The sequence below is a fragment of the Dromaius novaehollandiae genome, chromosome 2 (assembly GCF_036370855.1).
Source record: "Dromaius novaehollandiae isolate bDroNov1 chromosome 2, bDroNov1.hap1, whole genome shotgun sequence".
In the NCBI taxonomy this organism is placed as follows: Eukaryota; Metazoa; Chordata; class Aves; order Casuariiformes; family Dromaiidae; genus Dromaius; species Dromaius novaehollandiae.
The window spans coordinates 87,902,663-87,922,641 of record NC_088099.1 but is presented as its reverse complement, the minus strand read 5'-3'; the positions used below and the strand labels follow the sequence as shown (position 1 = coordinate 87,922,641).

Below are 19,979 nucleotides of genomic sequence, written 5' to 3'. Positions count from 1 at the left end.
GGAATCCAACAGACTTTTTTTTTTTTTTTTTTTTTTTTTTTTTTTTTTTTTTTTTTACAATGGGCTTCAAATCCTCCTGTTTTAATTTGTGGGTCTTTCCTCCTCCCTCTCTAGATCTATTTTTTTAGATGGTCAGTGACATTTCAAGCAGATGCATATTAAGCAACAATGCTGCCAAACTGCTTTCACCTTAATAGTTTGGGCTCGATCACACAATGAGGGCATTAATTTATTCCACATGAATGATTACATTGTTCGAATAATAGTTCTTTCAACTGTACTATTTTAAGTCTTATTTAAAGCATACTCAAGTACATGTCCTATAGTAGCATTATCAATATAATTCATAAAATAACATACTAGGGAAGAATTAGAAAAAGGACAAATTTGATATGTTTGCTGAATAATTTTGTGCACTAATGAAACAACTATAAGAATTCTCCTACAGAAACCGCCCCTTTTTTTTCTGAGTTCATATTAAAATAGTATTATCCATATAACAAAAGTTCTCTGCATTTCTCAATAAAATTGTATTCAAGTATTTTCAATTTATTTTACACAGATTGAAAGTAAGGTGACAATTTGAAACCCTCTTTGGTAACTTTTCTGGGATCAAGTCTCAGAACTGTCTTAGTTCATCTTCAGCTGGATACAGCATCCTGCTCAGGTCCTTTTGAGATGTGCCTGATCAGTCTGCTGCCCTGATGCTATGACTATTCTAGCAGTTCCATGAAGGACCACTTGGAAGGATCACCTAATGTAAATTCTGAAGGAGAGTAAGTGCACTTCAGGGAAGCTATTTTGGGTTTAAACAGGAAAAAATGAAAACTGATCTTGGCATGCTCCTTCCAGGTAAACAGCTGAGAGTCTTCCATTAAATATACCTTTTGTAAAACACCAAGTAACAGACAAAAATTAGCCAGCAGTTTTCTTTACTTCCTTTAGCCCTTTGAAAAGGCATTTCACACCTTACTGCTCCTGATGTCATACCGTATAGATTTCTCCTTACTTTTCTTGATAAGTAGTTATCTCAGATCATAAGTGAACTTGCTTCTTTTTCTTTATTGGCAATGTGCGAGAATTTGCACTATAAAGTGAATGGCATCACTTTATGAGGGAGAAGCTTGTCTCTATTACAGTCATATCAACATCTGAATTCCAACTTTCTCAAACACCCGCTGCTATGCAACCTGTCTTGTACAAGGTTTGACTGTCTTTAAACTATTTTCTTTTTCACCTGGCCATTTACTGGATTTTGGCCAAGAACTGAACAGACATGATCAAATGCCGGAGGAATCTACTAAAGCACAGTGCTAGCATAGAGCAAAATTGGCACATGTGGCATAGCACAAACTGCTAGTTCCAGACTTATTTTTGGCAAACCATAATACTCTTTTGGAAGGGTTTTGATTAATTTGTGATTAAGCACAATGCCACCCAAACAGATGGACAAGAAATGTAGGTGACCAGAAGCCATACGTGCACATCTGTCATTGGGTTGGGTTTGGTGGGTTTTTTTGGTTTGGGGTTTTTTTGGAGTAGCAATTGCAGCCAGGAATGTATCAATGAGATTACTATTACTAAAACATAAAATGTATATCCTAACATACTGTACTCTAAGCAGGTTTTCTTTTTTAAAAAAAAGGTAAAACAAACAAATACATTGGTGCCAATTGATGTGTTTGGGATAAGTGCCTGTTTTGTTTAATACAGAAAAATACCCATTTTTCCTGACTGTTCTTTTGCTTTTTTTAAGTGAGTAAAAAGCCACTGATCACTCTTGATACATGCACATCATGAACAAGCATGAAAAATAGCTAACACTGCAATTAAACTCACCTCTAGGTTAAATACGGCTAATCTCTGTTCTTATAACTGTATTTTCCCTACCCTAGTGAACATTATTAGTCTCCTGTAGAATATGAGACAAATCAGACACGGTATATATTGGTGCTCAAACAATAAATGGACACAAGTAATAAATTATGACCACAACAAATGAAATAAACACAGAAAAAAAAGAAATCATTCCAATACCCCTAACAAAAAAAACAGATATTTGCATGGAAAGACATTTAGGAACAACTTCACACAAATATCAGAAGTGCGCTTCCTTGAAACAAAGCAAAAATCAGTTCAAGAGGTAGCATGTTACACACATGGGATTAAACTGTGCTACAAGACTGCCCCTTTGGATGGAAGCGCTGCAGGTCTCTATATTTGCAACTTGTCAATTGTCTTTTAAGCTTCCTGTATTTACGACATAAAAATGTCTGTCTAAAGACAAAAATCTTACACATTTTTCTCGAAACTACATGAACCTATCCTTTCTGCGCTTCACAACTATGAGACAAAACCTGGGAGCTCCAAACTGAAATCTGTACAGCCACAGCCAGGCAGCGCTGAGCTCAAGCTAACCCACCTCACCTCTTACTTTTGTTCTAACTTTCTTTTCCAGCTCCATCTCACCTCTGGCTGACTGAGATGTGGTGAGCACAAAATCAGGTCTGTCAGCAAAATTCCTGGGTGACAGATCAACAGGGAAATGGCCACTAACCCGCTCTGCACTTCTGCGCTACTCTGCACTTTTGTACCAATAGATACATCCTAATATTCTTTGATTCCAGGGATGGAAGTCCAACTATAGTTACCTTCCAACTGTTCAAGTCTCCGATGTAAGCTTCATCAGCCCCACCCTTGTTTTCACACCTTGCAGCTTTTCCAGTTGGGAGCAACATGTCGGCTGAGAAGGACAGAGCAGTGCTTAGCTATTTAAGGCTAGAAATAATGGATGGTTGCTGTGTAGTGGCTGTGTTCCTTTTAAATGTGGCAAGTTAGCCTTGTGCATGTGCCTGTTCACGCATACATTTTACAGAGACTATAACAACTATGGTGACAATCTGCAGCTCTCTTTAGTATCTCTTCTGGGATCAAGTCTCTGAATTGTCTTAGGTTATTTTCAGCTGGCAAGAGCATCCTGCTGAAAGAATGAGACAGTCCTGAGCAGTCATACCTTTTCAGCTTTCTCAGATTGTTATAGATTGCTTTTGTTGTTAACTTTCTCAGCTTTCTTGCTTGCCTTTGGAAAATGCCTAGCTCTTAATTTGACCAAGCAGCCTCTTCAAAATTCACCAAATAGCAATTCAAGCACCTTAAAAACATCTCTGTAAAGCTTTAAATAAAGCATTAATAGCCTGCTTAAACTTGGTAGTAATGTGACAAACCAAAACCAGGCAGATGATGAGCATTAACATTTGATTAACTGCTAAGACTGTCTGAAATTCTGATACTTACCCTTTCTACTTTATTTCCACATACAGTCATCTCTGGCTACAAAATCACTTACAATTTGGATTTAGTTAACTGCCTGTTAACAGTGCAATTAGATGAACAGAAGAAGCTAGCAAATATGAATGATTTTTTTGCACTAAACAAGTTATCAGGCAGTTGTAACTGACTGGTGATGAACACAATCGTTTCAATACCTTCTTTGTCATATCTGTTTGAAGGCAGAGCACTGCCACTACACATAAATAATTGGACCCAGAATGTCTGTGCTCCTTAAGTTGGTGGATGAGAGCACATAGCTCCAGATCCTATTTGTAATCAAAATATTCTCTTAAATATGTCAGAACAGCTTTTACTTAAACTCTGCTACTATCCAAGAGCACAAAATCGGTCTGCAAACTTATAAGGGTATACTCTCGCTTGGATTTTCAATGAAGCCTAGCTTCTGCTCCTCTTTTGCCTTCACTGCTGCCTCCTCCCTCAACACTCCTGCTTCTAGACTCAAGATGGCCAGACACGGGTGGAAACTAGAACTAGGGAAGACAATACAAATGAGTTTCTTTTTTTTTAAAACACAGACCCCATAACTTGAAGTACATTATGGTGCAATACCATTGCACAACTGGAGGTGTAAATGCTTTTTGTGCTAAATGAGTTCCAATGAGTTTACAGGGACGTTAACCTTTCAGGAGAATGACAGTGATAATGAACATTGGCAAGATGTCATTTTAAACATCTTTCTACGTTATCAAGAGAAAAAGGCAAAGTACTGAATTAGTTGACGTGCAGCCTTTTAAATGCACAGGCAGAACAAGCAAGAAGCCTGAAACATACCACAAGTATTTATTTATTTATTTATTTACATGAAGGTGTTGAAAGGTTGTGCTGGCTAGTTTACAGCAACAGCTAAATGATACAGCTGAGCCAATTTAGTAGCTTGCTGACACTAAAACAGGGGATTTATTCCTCATAAGGTTTTCCCTTGCTTCTCCTTCTCCTGCATGATGCTGCCACCTCTTTCATACCAAACCCAGCAACTAACTGTTGAGTAATTTACCAAAAGTTTTGTCAATTCATCTCAGCAACCCAGCAGAAAACTATTCATTTCCTTTATTAAATTACTTTGCTTTTAATTGAATTGGCACAGAAAAAGATCAGAGGACCACAAGAGCTAGTGCAAAGGAAGCAACAGAAGCACATCCAGGGAAAGGGAAAGATGTTTGGTAGCAGCAAGCTAATATCCAAGAACAGTAGTACTAAGATTGGCCTGATGAACTTGGGATATGACTTAGCAGTTCTACATAAGATGTAATGCACAGATATCTAGCGTACGTTTGAGATAAGTATACTAGCCAAAATGTTATTCAACTGGAGGAAAAGATGGGTTCTTAAAATGGATGATGATTTTGATGTCTGTTTCTCATCATTTTGAGCATTTCATCTCTATCTCTAAATGTAGATAGGACAAGAGTTCGCAGGAAGTGTTTAAGCATGAAGAAACCAGATGAATTGGAAGGACTGAGAAGGAGGCACCTGTGATTAGAATGCGTAGCCCAGGGCCTGCCAAGCTGAGGTCAGGCACATTTTTGGATGATTAGGCGCTCTGTGTCAAAAGACAGTCGCAGACCTCCAGTAAGCTTGGCAGGAAAAAAATCTCATTTTCTTATATAGAAAAGAAGTAACACACGTTAGCTCCAGACACAAATCTTTAAATACTGCTTAATGCATAACTATACTGTTCTTAAATTCTTTTTTTAAATATATGTATATGTGTGTATGTACATACATATATATACACACACACGGAAGTCAACAGCTCTTTCGGATATAATATTCATGCCTTATGTGTTCATGGCTCAATTCTCTTAGAGGAATACTCACTTTTTCTAGGATAATACCTTTTCCTCTCTACTGACGGCAGGTCTTCACTAAGCCACAGCAATTCTTTCTATCCAGTGTAGATTCAAGAACAACCATAAGATTATTACATGAAGAACGACCTTCAGTTTCTCACTTAAATCCAGTAGCAGCATCTAAATATTTCCTTGAAGCATTGATCTTAGCATGAACAATAAATATATCTACTTACAAAGCCCAAAATAGCTTTGATTTTTCATCTAATTGATATACATTAGTTGAGTGAGAATTAATTTTAATTTCCCTTTTAAATACATGCAATCTTTTTAGCAATTTGAGATTCCAGTTTAGTTTCTAGAACCTTAATTACTTGAAGTTAAGTGTGCCAGAGTGTATCCTTATCAGACTGTTCTTTGAAACCATATCTAAAGACTTAGGAAGTGATTCTGCTTCCCCTTATATTAGTCTATATCAGCATTAATTCCACTGAATTTAATGCAAAAACAGCAGTATAAAACTGTTGCAAGGGAAGCCAGCCCATTTGAATTCTTTGTTCCCTGAGCATCCTTCTTGTGAATGGTTTCCTGAATTTTGTCCTTCACCAAGATTTTTATAATTGTACAAAGTGATTTCTAGAACTTCAGGAAAAAAAAGATGCATAAGTTTGATTCAGCAACCAGTGGCAGTCTGAAGATCTCTGTTTACTCATAACTCATTTCAATGTGTGCACAACTTTCCGACCAAAAGACAAGATAAATAAGAAAAAAGGTGTAACAGAAACAAAGTGAAGTATTTAAAATAAGTAGCAAGTTGGATTTTTGGGCCCCATTTAGACAGACAAAGATGTTAAAACCAAGCACCATATCCAGTCCATATTTAGTTTTCCTATGGTATTGCAGTTTGAAGAAGACGGCAAATTTATTCAAATATTTGTCTGTCTGAATAAATACATATAGATAATTTATACTAGAAGAATATACATATCTACATACAACCCTCTCAAGAGTCAGAACGCTGTTCTGTACTTTTGAAGATGATATTACATAATAGTTTAATAACGTCTAAACAGAAGAAAATTGACCTACTGTTCATTTGAACAAGGGCTCAGTTTTCAGCCCAGCAAAAGCCACAGAAAAACACATACTTGCATGTTGTAACTGTGAATGATGTTTAACTGAAGCAGCTAGACAAGCAAGCTAAAATGCCAGAACTCGACTAAAAAAATGGAGTTTTCATGGGTATTATTTTAAGCTAGGTTGATCATTTTGACAATAGTTTGGTTCGGAAGTGGATTCCATATATATTAGCCCATTTAATACACGTGGAGGAAAAGACTGTCAGAATAAAATGCGTAGAAATGCTAACTGGAGTGTCCAACTAGTGAAAGCCTTGTGCTATCAACTACCAGTTCTCACTGAGCAAATACAATGCCTCTCAAATGCTTGTCCTTTGCAAAAATACCTCTAGGGGGGAAATGAAGATATAGCAATTACAGGAATAGCTTGATTATCAATGTAAGTTTGAAATGAGGAAAAAAAAATCATTTTTCACTTCAGAGTGAGGGTATAAATGTGATAGTCCCAACACAAATGAAGGAGTTCTCTGTACTTTTCTTCATCACAGCAGACATTCATTTTAGAGTTAAGGCCATAATTTCATCTCTCTTCCTGCCTCCTCCCTACAACTCTCTACGTTGGCTAGTGGAGAAGGGCCAAGCTCACATGATTGATTAGCCTGTCACATGTTCATGGAGTAATTCCAGTTAACATTCTACACGATATAGGAATACAGATATCCTAAGGCAGTTCTGCACCAAATCTGTCACAATGAGATAAATGTATTGCTACTGCTTCAAGGGCTTATATATATTCCATGGTACCTGAATGATTAATACCAGTTGATTAGCTAGCACACAGCACTAAGTAAAATGTGGAAGAAAAAGTAGGCTAACTTAGTATCTTTCTTACAATCATCTCAGCATTTCTTTAAAATTAGGTGCATTCGTTATCTTCTACTACAGTTTCTACATCTATCTGTAGAATCCCTACTATCCCTTCTCCATCTGAAATACATTTCATGTAGCTTACAAATGTCAAAATACTACTATGTTGGGGTGGGAAGACTACAGTTTCCTTAATATTATTTTCGGATTAATATTTTAGATCAAAAATCAGACATCCCCTCTCTCAATCCCCAAGCACTATCAGGTAGCTCACAATCACCTTAAAGCTCTTTCCAGCTCTTCTTTATGTTCTACCAACCAGTAGAAATATGAAACGTGAAGCCAGGCCAAACACTATCTTTTCTTCCTCTGTGTGCTATACTTCTCCATTTCTCATCTCTTTCATGTATCTTCCAAAACTTGTAGGAAAGTGATACTTTGGGTTGACTGTCCATGTGCAAAATGGCCTGACGTGCATTGTAGGATGTCTCCGTTGTATTGCACCTCTATTGCTAACTTACATTTATTAGGCTATGTGACATCTAAACAAGTGCCAAAGTCCTCCCACTTGCAGCAGGCATTTATGTAAGAGAAAAGGCTGCCCAAAGCCAATGTTACTGTTTCTACAAGGCTATGTAATATATAGTATGCTTGCCTAAGCTTACGTTTGGTGGGCTACCCACAGTAGCAAGCTGTGGCAAATTACACATAAAAATTTTCACCAATTTTTTTAGCCAGTGAGAGTGACCATCTTCTCACCAAGTTTCATCAGTAAAATCTGGAACTTTTTTTAATGAGCTCCCCACATCACATATTTCTATCACAAGATAAATTTCTCTATCAGTCCATTTGTAATTTTCATGTTTGGTGTTCCCTTTCACGTTCATGCTTTCTTTCACATTCACGTTTCCTTAGAACCTGTCCTTTCACCTAAGTCCTTACCTTTTATGGAATCCTTCATGCCCATAAGACATTTTTGGGTACTGTATGACAAGTAATTGCATACAAGTTAGAAGTTAAATATAATAAAATACAGGTATTACTATTTTATAAAATATTTGAAAACACTTTAAAGAAAAAAAAAATCTATTCAGTTTTCATATACTGATATAGTTTTCATGATAGCCCTCAAATTAGACTTGCATATCCCAATAAATACTACGATGTTATCATGGGTATATAAAAATATCTTACCATAAGTTCATGCAAAAATACTTCATCAACTTCATTTTTGCTTGTACCGTGTACTTTTCCAAAGTTCTGAGTGACCATATGGGTAAGCAATTTAACCACAGACTTCTAGGAGTTTGCATACTTAAGTGAACTACTAATTATTATTAATATTTGTTCTAATGAATTTGTAATGACTTATTCACAATCATGCAGCAACTACTTCTGAAAATCGCTTCAGTCCATTGAGAATACCACCTCTACTCTAGTTATTATCTATACCATGGGTGCTATTAAATCACATATAACATTGTTGGCATCTTTAATAGAATTACAGACTCTCACTATTCATTGCAAATGATCTGCCTTTTTATTTTAGATGTATAATTTCTTTCCTTAATAACTTACCTACAAATTAAAATAGTATTTTTGAAGAACAACAATGAAACACACTCTGCAAGCATCTTTGCTAAAGATTAGTATTTTGTAGTTTTCCATACTAATATATAGCTTTCACTGTTTTGGAGGAAATATGATAAATTTACTCGAGCAAAACAATTTATATTAAAGATGATTCTGTATTGCGATCTACAAAATGTGGATTCTAAGTGAATTCTTTAGTCATGACCAAAACGATCCTATATAACTGAGGATACTATGCAAAGAACGGCAAGATCCATATGTGAAAAATGCAATAAACAAGCTAGTATTACTACCGAATTTTTTTCATTCTTATTGAGCAAACAATTTACTCTCCCAGTGCCGAAGATTTGACTTTTCATTTTCAGGATACTCAAAACTCCAATTAAGTGGAGTTTGGAAATGGCAGGGAAGAAATGCAGAGCACTGTTCTTACTGGGTTTACTGAAATCTAAGATCCTTTCTAGAATAGGCCATGCAAAACTTGAGTGCAAGTATCTAAGACATTTTATGAACTTTGAAATATGTCTTCATACTTTAAAATACTTGCCTTTTTAACAATATTAATTCTTGATATATGCGAACAAACATTAATTTTTAATATTAGCATCGAAATTTTAGCTTAATGTTTACAAAATGTTCCAGACTGCTAATTTACAGGGTGCAGCGCGTATTGAAAATCATCAAGCAAATAATGTCAATGAAACATTTATGCAGACTGCAACCTCTCCTGTTGCAGAAACCTGGAAAAGTGCTTAGCTATGAAGGAATTGAGCGTCACTTAAAAGAAAAAAAAAGAGATTATTTGGGTTTGTAACATTAGTTGTACACATGCATAAGTTGTATGCTTGAAGAATGTTGAAAGAAGGGAAGAATGAAGAAAAAAAGAAATACTAAATCTCCAAGCTGCAGCCAGAAATATCAGTGAATCCAAAGAGGACTTTTACCTTGAGGACTCAAATCCTTTGGAAAAATGTCTTCAATAGTTCTACTGTTTGCAGAAATTTCCTGTTTTAATTTCTAAGGCCAAAAGGAACAAGGGCTTATGCAGTAGGTGGAAAGTAGAAAGTCGAAATTGATGAGACATAAGACTGTAAAATTTTCATAAGCACAATACTGACATAGACCTACAAGGTCATAAAATCTCAGTTTGGTGGTGGGGGGGAGGGGGGGAATAATAGTTTCCCACAAGGTTTTCTTCTCTCTTTTTTTTTTTTTTTTTAATTGATGGCTATTTGAAACTGCTCAAAGATTCTTACTGTTAGTATAAGTTCCAGTCAAAAATAATTAATAGGAAGAACACAGATGAATTACACAGCCTGGCAAAACAAATACAATCCATTAAATAGGCAAAAGGCAAACTATCTCACTCATTAATCAATCTGAAATATATTTATCTAACCATAGCATACATCTGCATACAGTTTTTTATGTTTGTTGGATAATAGGGATTATTTCAAACTATTCTTCACATTGCAGAAAAATGTATTTCTGCTGTATTTATTTAGCAATATTTTCTTTTTATTATAACATTACAATAAATGTACTGTGTATACAAAAGATACTAGGGCTGTATATTAAAATGACATTTTTATAGCTTTTTATTAATATTAAAATAGTTTAATGGTCATTGATATATTAATAAGATATATAGATCTTCTTCCTAATGGTTATTGTAATATTAATAAGAAATATACAACATTTCAGTAATGGTTACTGCATTTTAGTATGATATATAGAATACATTTATAAGATGTAAGAGTATTAAATACTTTCCTGACTACAGAACAAGTTGTTACAAGGCAAATTGTAAGGCACAGTGGAAAGATGTCAGTGAATATACTGAATATATATACTGAATATAATATGGGATAGCAATACAGCATCCTTACAGATGCTGAAGAAATATTTGTATTACAATATACCTTAGGCTATTAATTTTAAAATAATTTCATTTTAAAAAATCCTTGTTTTACTTATAATAAAAAATAATATACTGTAATATTTTGTCCAGTCTCAAATGAGGCACTTACTTCTTTTCTATGAAGAAGTAATATGATAAGTTCTGAGAAAAATGAGCAGATATTTGAAAACAAGACTCATGGAGAATAATGAATGAGGAGAAAGTAAAAGCAACCAAAATAATTAGCCCAGAAATTCTAGTTTTTAGTCAAAATGACCTAGAATTAAAATGTTGAAAAGCATTTCCCAATTATCTGAAGTCTATTTATTAGAGTTCAAGAATATTCAGCCTCCAGCTTTCCAAGAATGAAGCAAGTGACAAAGATTATGTTTAATAAACAACTGCAGTCAAAGTAATTCTTTAATATCATGTTATCTGTACTGTGGCAGCTTTTAAAGGCTCCTACCAGATCCACAGTCTACACTATAGAACCGATCAGTTAAACAGTTATGAAAAAGAGATCATAGATAGAAAAAGTTACAAAATAGGTAAGACTGAAATCCTTAAACAAATCAGTGTTTCTCAAGCTGCTTCCTCGCTGCTGCTTTATATTAGATTTGTCTGCCCAAAAGGCCCAAGTAACAAGGCTCACAAATCGACAACAGCAAAATGTGACAGAAAGGACATAAAAGGCTTCGCACAGCTTTAATTTCAGAGCCTCATTTTTCAGAGCAAAAGATGTTCACACCAACTTTGATGCCTAAATTAGCAATGTCTTCTCCCGAAGACAGCTTAGAACTCTTGTTTTGGTTCCTCCACCTTGAAACACGCAGCTCGAGGATAACACGAGCCCTTTCATTTGACAGGCCACAGCTTCATTTATTTCTGTATCATGTAACCAAATGATCAGCGTCCAACTCAAAGGTATAGCACACCACTTACACCCTCCAGGCAGAACTCCCAAAATAGGGGACATAATCTGCAAGGTCTCCTTCACCTTTCTCAGTGCTCACAGGTTCCCAGAGTTCAGGCTCTGCCAGCTGGCACGATGAGAGACTGAAAACCCCAAGCAGCCCTGCACCAACACTGCCCTCCCCAGAAGAATTCCTTCTGCAATATTACATTGTAAAAACGGGCAATATTGCCAAACTATATGGCAATATAGTGCCATATAGCACAAGATTCTCTCTGCTGGCTGTATTCTTCCTGAGTGGATGGACAGAAACTTGTTTCCTATGGCTCAGCAGGCAAATGGATGGGTGACTGGCGAATGCATATCTATAAGCCTTCCTCCTGCTGAGCAATCAGTTTTCCCACACAGTACACTCCACATGCTACGCAGAAGAAAGAACAGAGGTAATCATTCCCCTAAGGATAGCACACATCCTGTACCTGGGCTGGCCAAAGCACTGACTTGATATTCAAGACATAGTCAGCTGTTTAAAGTCATCCTCTAAAGGAATCCTTCCTTTCAATTTAGAAGACCAGCTTGCTGATGGAAGTACATTTATTCCCATTACATATATTTAACAAATGGAAAAGAAGGATAGATAGAAATGAAATGACTTGAAAACTAACACAGAACCATCAGAGCGGGAATAAAATTGAGATATCCAGAACTCCACCCCAGTATCTTATTCATAAGAGTATGCCATCTTCACCAGCATATATTTGGAATAGTTTGAATTCACCCTAACAATGAGCTAACTATATAACCAGTAAAAACACAAGAAATCTAAGTTTTTTCCTCTTTAGTTTTTTGTTGTTGCTGTTGTTCGTTTCACTTCATAATGATATCCATACAGTATTTTTCTTCCCTCTGTGCTAGCCTTTGTTTAAGTAAACACAGAAATACAGTATGGAATTATATACAAAACAAACATGCTACAGAAATACCTAAGTTCTGTCAGATCTCTACCTCCCACTCAGAGAGGCTAACTAGGTGAGACTGGACCACACTAGTATGATTTATTATACTTTACTGTCATAGCCACAAGAGATAACGCTCCACCACCTGCGAGTCTTCAGCAGTCCCTCCTACGACGCTGCAATATAAAAGAGCAGGCACGAACCTCAGATCTTCTGCACTGAACAACCAAAATTCAACCAATTGTGTCACACTGCACTTAACAATGCAGGTATTTTTCATATTGTTTTGATCTCTCTTGATGAGATTTATTAAAGGTATTGCACAGCTTTATTACCTGGTGGATAATAAAGCAACTACATGGAATGATCTCAGTGATGTTTTCAGTCCTACGTTCTTTTGTCACTTTTTGAAGTCTCAGATAATTTCTTTTATTTGCCTCTTCCTATTTTTCTTGCAAACAGCACTTCGGGGTTACATATATTTTTGGCTTAAAGTATTAAGTAGTTAAACTAACATGATCTGAGATCTAATTACTCATTCTTTTTATTAAAAATAAATAATCAGAAACAAAATCTCCTAAATATAACCAAATTACTGTTAAGTGTAGCCATAGATAGTATAATGTATAAAAATCACCAATTAAAGAATTTTAATTGCTAAGCAAGATAATAGTAGAACAAACCTAACAGCAGAACAAGGTTCATTTGACAGCAACCAATCCTATAAATTATCTCATAACAAAGACTGAAAGGAAGAAACATCCTACCTGTAATCTCTGAGTTTCCTCTCTCCTACTCCTTCTGACCTTGCCTCCCCCCCATCCAGAGAAAAAGAATCATACATTTCAAAAATTGTGTTCAGTACTTTCTGAAAACTAAGTCCTTTACAGCATGTATTATTGGCTATTAAAATAATAAAAGTCGTAACATCACTAATCACAGCTGAAAATCTTGGTCAGAGGCCCAGGACCATAATCATTCACATGAAATGAAAGTTATCTATCTTATTAAAGCTCCATTGTGACAGACTTTGAATTTCAGAGCAGCTCCCCTGTGCTTTTCCTAACAATAAACAAGCTGTTCAAAAGCAGATGAACGAATGAAGTTTAGTCTCCTAGAGGTCAGTGTCAAATATAGCCATCATTCTTTTTCTCATATTGTTGAGACTTTGTCTCTCCCCATCCTGTTTCCCATATTTCCTCTAACATCAGTTTCAATCACTTTTATCACAGCATCTCCATTTTCTTTTCTGATCTCCTCACGATTTCCTATGCAAGAGACACCAAGCAGCCAGCCAAGCACAGTTCCTGAGGTCACACATGGGACTCTCTCTTCTATTCATCTTCCAGATTTCCAACTTAATATGAAGTTAATTCTTTTTAAGACTTTTACATCTCTGATAAATTTGTTTTCAACTGGTCAATGGATGCAAAGGTTATCAATGGGTACTAGAATATGGAAGCCAGATAGTATTATCCCTTAAGTCTCATTTCTTTAGGAAACTATATGAAGAATTCTGATGATGGAGCTCTTTTACCAAAGATTAATTTGAAACCATTCAAAGCAGAATATAGAACAAATTGTAAAAGTTTAATTATCTATCTCTGTGTTAAAAATATCCAAGCTCTGTATCCAAGTTGCTCTGCTTATCTTTCAGAGATATGGCAGCAATCCAACTAACTTATATCCTGTAATGATTTCCACCTTAACTAAACTGAATATATTTCAGAAACCACAATACCTTATACAATCTTTGAAAACGGAACAGTTACTCTTTCCTAAGCAAAATACGATAAGGAAGTCAACTTTACCAAGAGAGCTGTTAACTTCCTGACTTGGGTGGATGGAGGGGTCATCAAATTTTCATGATCCCTGAACGCAGGAATTCATTTCCCAATAAAGAAAGCAATAGATAAAAATCCCAAGTTTCTAGAGAACTTTGTCAGTGTTCTTCATACTCCAAGCTACCTGGTAACAAGACAGAAACTAAGAAATCCCTGAATTTCCATCTATTTTGATTTCTGTATCTCCCCTTCAGAGTTGCTTTTGAGGAAACTGAGCTGTAACTATGGCAAGGGGTGCATAACATTGTTTCCAGTGTGCCTTTCTCAGGGCATAGGAACAGTCATGGCAATCAGATGGGGGCTCATTTGGAATATCCTTTTTCCAGACTTTCCAGAGGAAAACATAAAACACTTCTTATCCACTAGATGTAGGAAGACTACATCTAGGAGGTTCTAAAACCTACTAAATGTAGAAATAGACTCAAGTCTCTAAGAAAGTGCTCTTTTCCTTTCAGTTATATAACCACCCTGGGAAAGGAAGCCACAGTTGTGAATCTGGTTATTATGCTCATCAGTACCACTATATAATCCTGCTATTGCTTTTCAAAAATCTTTTGCCTCAAAAACATTAAAAGTTTGGGAATGATAATAGTTATATAGCTCTACATCAGTTATGTGCCATATTTGGCTAAAAGTATCCCTGCATCCCAAAACTCTTCAAAATCATCTGGGAAAAGAACAAGTGATGAAACTCCTGCTCTTGTTCACCTAGTTAGAACAAATGTCTGATTACTTGTAATGATTTCCCAGATGCTCTCATCTCTTCCATGGGGATAATAAAACAAACTGAAAGGAAGATTTTGGCACTCTCGTCAAGGGACAAACGCACTACTGAAATTAAAGAGTATTAGTGAAAAAGATATTTCTATAAATTGTTACAGGTAATGAGCACCATTACAGAGAAGAATTTAATGTCACAGCAGAAATATGAAATAATCTCAATGTAATGGAGCTGGACTAAAGCAGAAACAGATTCAGACCTATCATATTCACGATCAGGAATGCATTGCAGAATAAGAAGTGCACCTGGATCCAATTTACCTTCAAGATCAATTCTTTAAATGCTACCTGGTGTTATAGTAGATGATATTTTAAAGTGCATAGGATGATAGGAAAAAAAGTGAATAAAATGAATTAACAATAACAAAATCAAGTCTGGAATATATTCTAAAGCTTTAATGTAGATCAGCTATGAATTATAGATTTAAAAAAGGAAAGTAACCATATTTAATCAGTATTGCAGAAGTACACATTGTTTCCTAAGGTACTTTTCCTTTACAGCCTAATTTTATTGTGCCAGACATAGAATCAAAGAAGTAAAGGATGCCTATAGATTGCAATGAGAGCTATAAAGGGGTGGGGCAAAAGATACAAGAGAAAAAGCAAGGAACTTTCTCACACTACTATAAAACTTCTGGGCAGAGGCTAAATTAAAGAAACAGGTTGATTATAAAGCAATCATGAACATAATGACTTGGACTAGCATTAGTATCCCCAAAGTATACAGCAAGTTACCACTTGGAATTCTTAAAAAACTCTGACTTCTCTATGAATGCTCCTTAAAATAATTTGAAAAAGAAAGTTTTAAGAGCTTAGCAGAGGCCAATAGGCCTTAAAGCTCAACAAAAAATGAAAAGACTCTCCATGTAATCCATCTGTTAAAAAGCAAATTCATTTTGCCTAACAAAGTTTTGCTTTCAAAACAAGCATGACAGAATTATTGGCTGTTCCTGCTTTGCATAACTGTATCAAGCCCTTGCTCTCTAAATCTGAATATACTGTTTCTAACTGTGGAGGAAAACCAATATTTTTCATTCTACTACGCACAAAATATTTCCTCAGAGGACAGAGTTTACTCTGGATTTTGAATGACAAATACCACTTTACTTAAAACATCTTACTGAGCTGAAGGAAGTAATCTCATTCTTACCTGAACTGCATAAATAGGAATCACTGTTGGTGAAGCATTTCTTCATTTTTCCATTTCTTTGATATTTAGGGAAGTTATATTTCCCAAAGCAAGTTGGGTTAATACTCATAGTGTGGTCCCAAACTTCCTAACACTATTAGATAAACATATCTTCTGAGTGACATCTCTGCATTACAATAATTTCCATTCCAAGTCTGTAGATTTTCAGGCTCTGAAAAGTTGCAAGTCTCTAATGCGTCATGATTCAATTAGCAGGGATCACTCGCTTTCAAAACTATTCTGATACTAACTGCCCAAATTTTACAAATGACCCTCTGTAGGCTATAGTTGATAAATGTGTCATTTCAACACGCAAGTGGCCACCTTTTTTAAAGCTATCTGGGAGATACTATTAAAATCTCACAAAGACTGGTCCTTATAACTTATAAGATCAATTAAAAATATGGTGTCAGCAAAATTAGCCCTTTATTTCTCTTCTCTGTTATTCATTCTTATAACTACTCTACATATAACTTTACACATAGCTAAAAAATTCAAGGAAAAATTCTATTCCAACTTTGGGCATAGCAAAATATATCCTAAATGTATATTTATATTAAGCAGCTTCAAGGTTTTAATATCTCGTTCAAGGACCAAAAAATACTTTGCTACTTCAAATATAGTTCAATTTATAACATACAATGTCAGTATAACTATATTCTCATTCTTATGAGCAAGTATAGTCTCATTAATGATTCATTACAATTTTTAAGGTCAACCCCTCAAAAAAACCCTAGTACTGAACTTTATAATTATTTTTATTTGAATACCTAACAATTTTTGACAATTCTATATCCACGATTTTAGATATCATCAGACAAAAGGAACCACTGATGTCAATCTGATTCCTGACAAAGCTCGGTTTTGGGGACAGGGGAGGAAGTCTATAAAATGCTATATAAAGACATGATTAAAGGAGTGCAGAGATATATGTCTCTAACTTATGATGTGCCCAAAAATCCAATATTGATATATTTCTTACCAGTTGCCTTTTTTAATGAGGACCTAGCTTAACAGGTATCTCAAAGGCTCAGCTTAACAGATCCTTTCAAAAATTGTCTCAAAGCAAACAAGCAGGTACAAAAATTGCTGATATATCATCATTTTATTTAAAGTGGAGTAAATAAAATCAATTATTTATATGCTTTTAGGCTTTTATTGCACAGTTAGGAATGTATTCATACTAAATTAAATACCTAAATTAGGAGCCTAGGATTTCTACAGAGAATAGATAGAAGTAAGCTCTTATTTCAGGTACACTAAATTGTATGTTCCACTGGCTAATATGAAGGCAATTTTCCTAATTTAAATGACTATAATTAAATTATGTGATTACCCTCTTTTAAAACCAAACTTTGCTTACAAATTCTATGTATTTATTTCAGATTTTCACAGTTCAAATGTTAAAAACTCTATATAAAACAAAATCTTACTACACAGATTTTGCTGCCAGACGACAAACGAAAGGGCTAAGAAAAACAATTACTTTAATAACTTAATTATATGAAATTTCAAGATCTATTTAGTCAAACTCAGGTATTTTAAACAAAGCAGTGAATAACTCAGCCGGGATTCTCTCCATGGCAGAGAGGCAACCATAAAATCAGTTTTAACTTCACTATCCACATTCCAAACTTCAAGTCTATCTGAGTTTCAGGCAATGTCCTAATATAGCTATAGCATGGCTGTGGGAAACTCTCTTTGATCTGATGGACTTTTATTTACTGTATTGAACACCATTTATGTAAAGAAGGCCAGCATAAAAATACATATGTGAAAAAATAATGAGAATGAACAAACCTGTCTGACGTAGGGAACTTCCAAAGGAAGTCATGGTTTAATAGATTTTTAATCCTTAAATTACAAGCATTCACACATAGAAACCTCCACAGGAACAAACCTGTTTTTTGTCTTTTTTTTTAGTATGTCTTGTTTACTATATGCCTTTTTGCAGGGCCAAGACATAACTTCTAATCTAGATCAATAATGCTTTATTTCTAATACATGCACTCTAAAAAATTACCTTAGGATTTAAAATATAAGTGTATATATTTATAAAATATTAGCAAAAGTGAGAATATGAATTCTCGTAGGCAGAAGATATCATTATTTCATTCAAATACAAACTGTTTCCATTAAATCATGTGGTTTTAACTGTAAAAACAGAACTCATCACGTCTATCTAAAATAAGTAAAGATCTCTTAGAAGGTTCTGATAGAATGGAATAGCCATAAAAATGGATTTTCTATTTAGTCATCATGTCAGCAATATCAATACTGCTAACAAAGGCTAAGCTGCTAGTTGCCTTATAGTCTTTGATTCTTAAAGATGAGCCAAAATGAATTGGAAGGTGTTCCACCTTTTCATGAAAATTAATATATATCTCCAAATGATTACTTGGAAGTGTTCTGTCCCAGTGAAGTCCTAACATTAAGCTTATATTTATAAAAGCTCACTGACAATCCAGCTTATATCAGACTTCGTGGTTCTGTTAAGTTTCCTAAATTCAATCATTCTATCTTTTGAAGAACAAAAAGTTCCCATTGAGTGACTATAGTCTGGGCAAAAAGAAGAAAACACTGGATAGAAGGCAAGATAGGAATGAAAGTGCCATATTTTCAAAACATATACCCTGTAAGTTATAGGTAAAACAAGCAAGCCTGCAATTCAGTTTCAGGTCACACAGGTACAAGAATAATAAGAAAAGAAGCTTACTGTATAGTTCTTTCTACATTAATAGCATCTTGCCCCTCATCCTTCCTAGTGACTGTCTTTCATCTGACAGAGTGTCCGTTTCCAATTGCCAAACTCTGCTCCAGCTTTTATGAGGAATTTCTGGTACTGTGGATTATTTGTAAAGGACTGTTAGGCATTCATAAGAAAGATTACCTGTGAAAATAAGATATTTTCATTCTATTTATCAGTAAAATGATCATTTAATGGTCTGTGTGAATAATCAAAATCTATTTCAGAAGAGCTTGAATGCCAAATCTGGAAGGATACCCCTATTTATAAGTTTCCATTGCTTTTCAAGCAAATAAATAAAGTATTTACATTTTAAAAGTTATTCTTCCATTCCTAAAACAAAATTACTTTCAAAATGGCAATAAGGTAAAAGGCCTATGAAGGCATGCAGGTTAAACTTCAGTGACAGGATGGAATCAAACACACCATGCTCTGCATTATTCCTTTTTTCTGTCCAAATGTTTATTTTGTAGACAGCCAAAGGATGGACAAGCTCCACAAGTGTATCCCAAACTGGATATTGACAGTAGCCTTTATGTCTCCCTGAGGTGTAGCACAGACATTGCCATAAGACTGGACTATATTCAGATAGCATTGATGAAATACACCATTTGCAGCTTCCAAGACAAAGTTTAGTTGATTTTTGAGCTCAAAGCAGAGATTCAATCCAATCTGCTCTCCAATTACAAAAAAATAGCAATAGTATGTCTCAGAACTGTAGCAGGTACCCAGCATTGGCAACATTTTATCAAAGCATGTTTAAAGAGAAAGTTTTCATAAATGCAGAAAGTGAAGTAACAAAACAGCCCCTCAAATGCACTCAGTATCAGACCTTCTCTCATCCTTTTTAAAACCTTGTTTCTACTCACTGTTCAGAATGGAAAATTCATTTGAAAATAATCGACCATGTTGCTATCTAAAAGCTAGCCATCCTGAGACATCTATTTAGCTGTTTAACCCACCTACTGTGG

General features: G+C 35.1%; 1 long non-coding RNA gene across 8 annotated transcripts in view; it reads right to left on the bottom strand.

The window, feature by feature from the left end:
- LOC112986648 (uncharacterized) overlaps nt 1–19,979 on the bottom strand; it is a 137,746-nt gene that overhangs the window by 25,661 nt on the left and 92,106 nt on the right. For all 8 annotated transcript variants that reach the window (XR_010387766.1, XR_010387765.1, XR_010387767.1 and 5 more), the window contains one exon: nt 18,979–19,152. This is a non-coding gene — a long non-coding RNA (uncharacterized LOC112986648). The remainder of the gene's footprint in view (nt 1–18,978; nt 19,153–19,979) is intronic.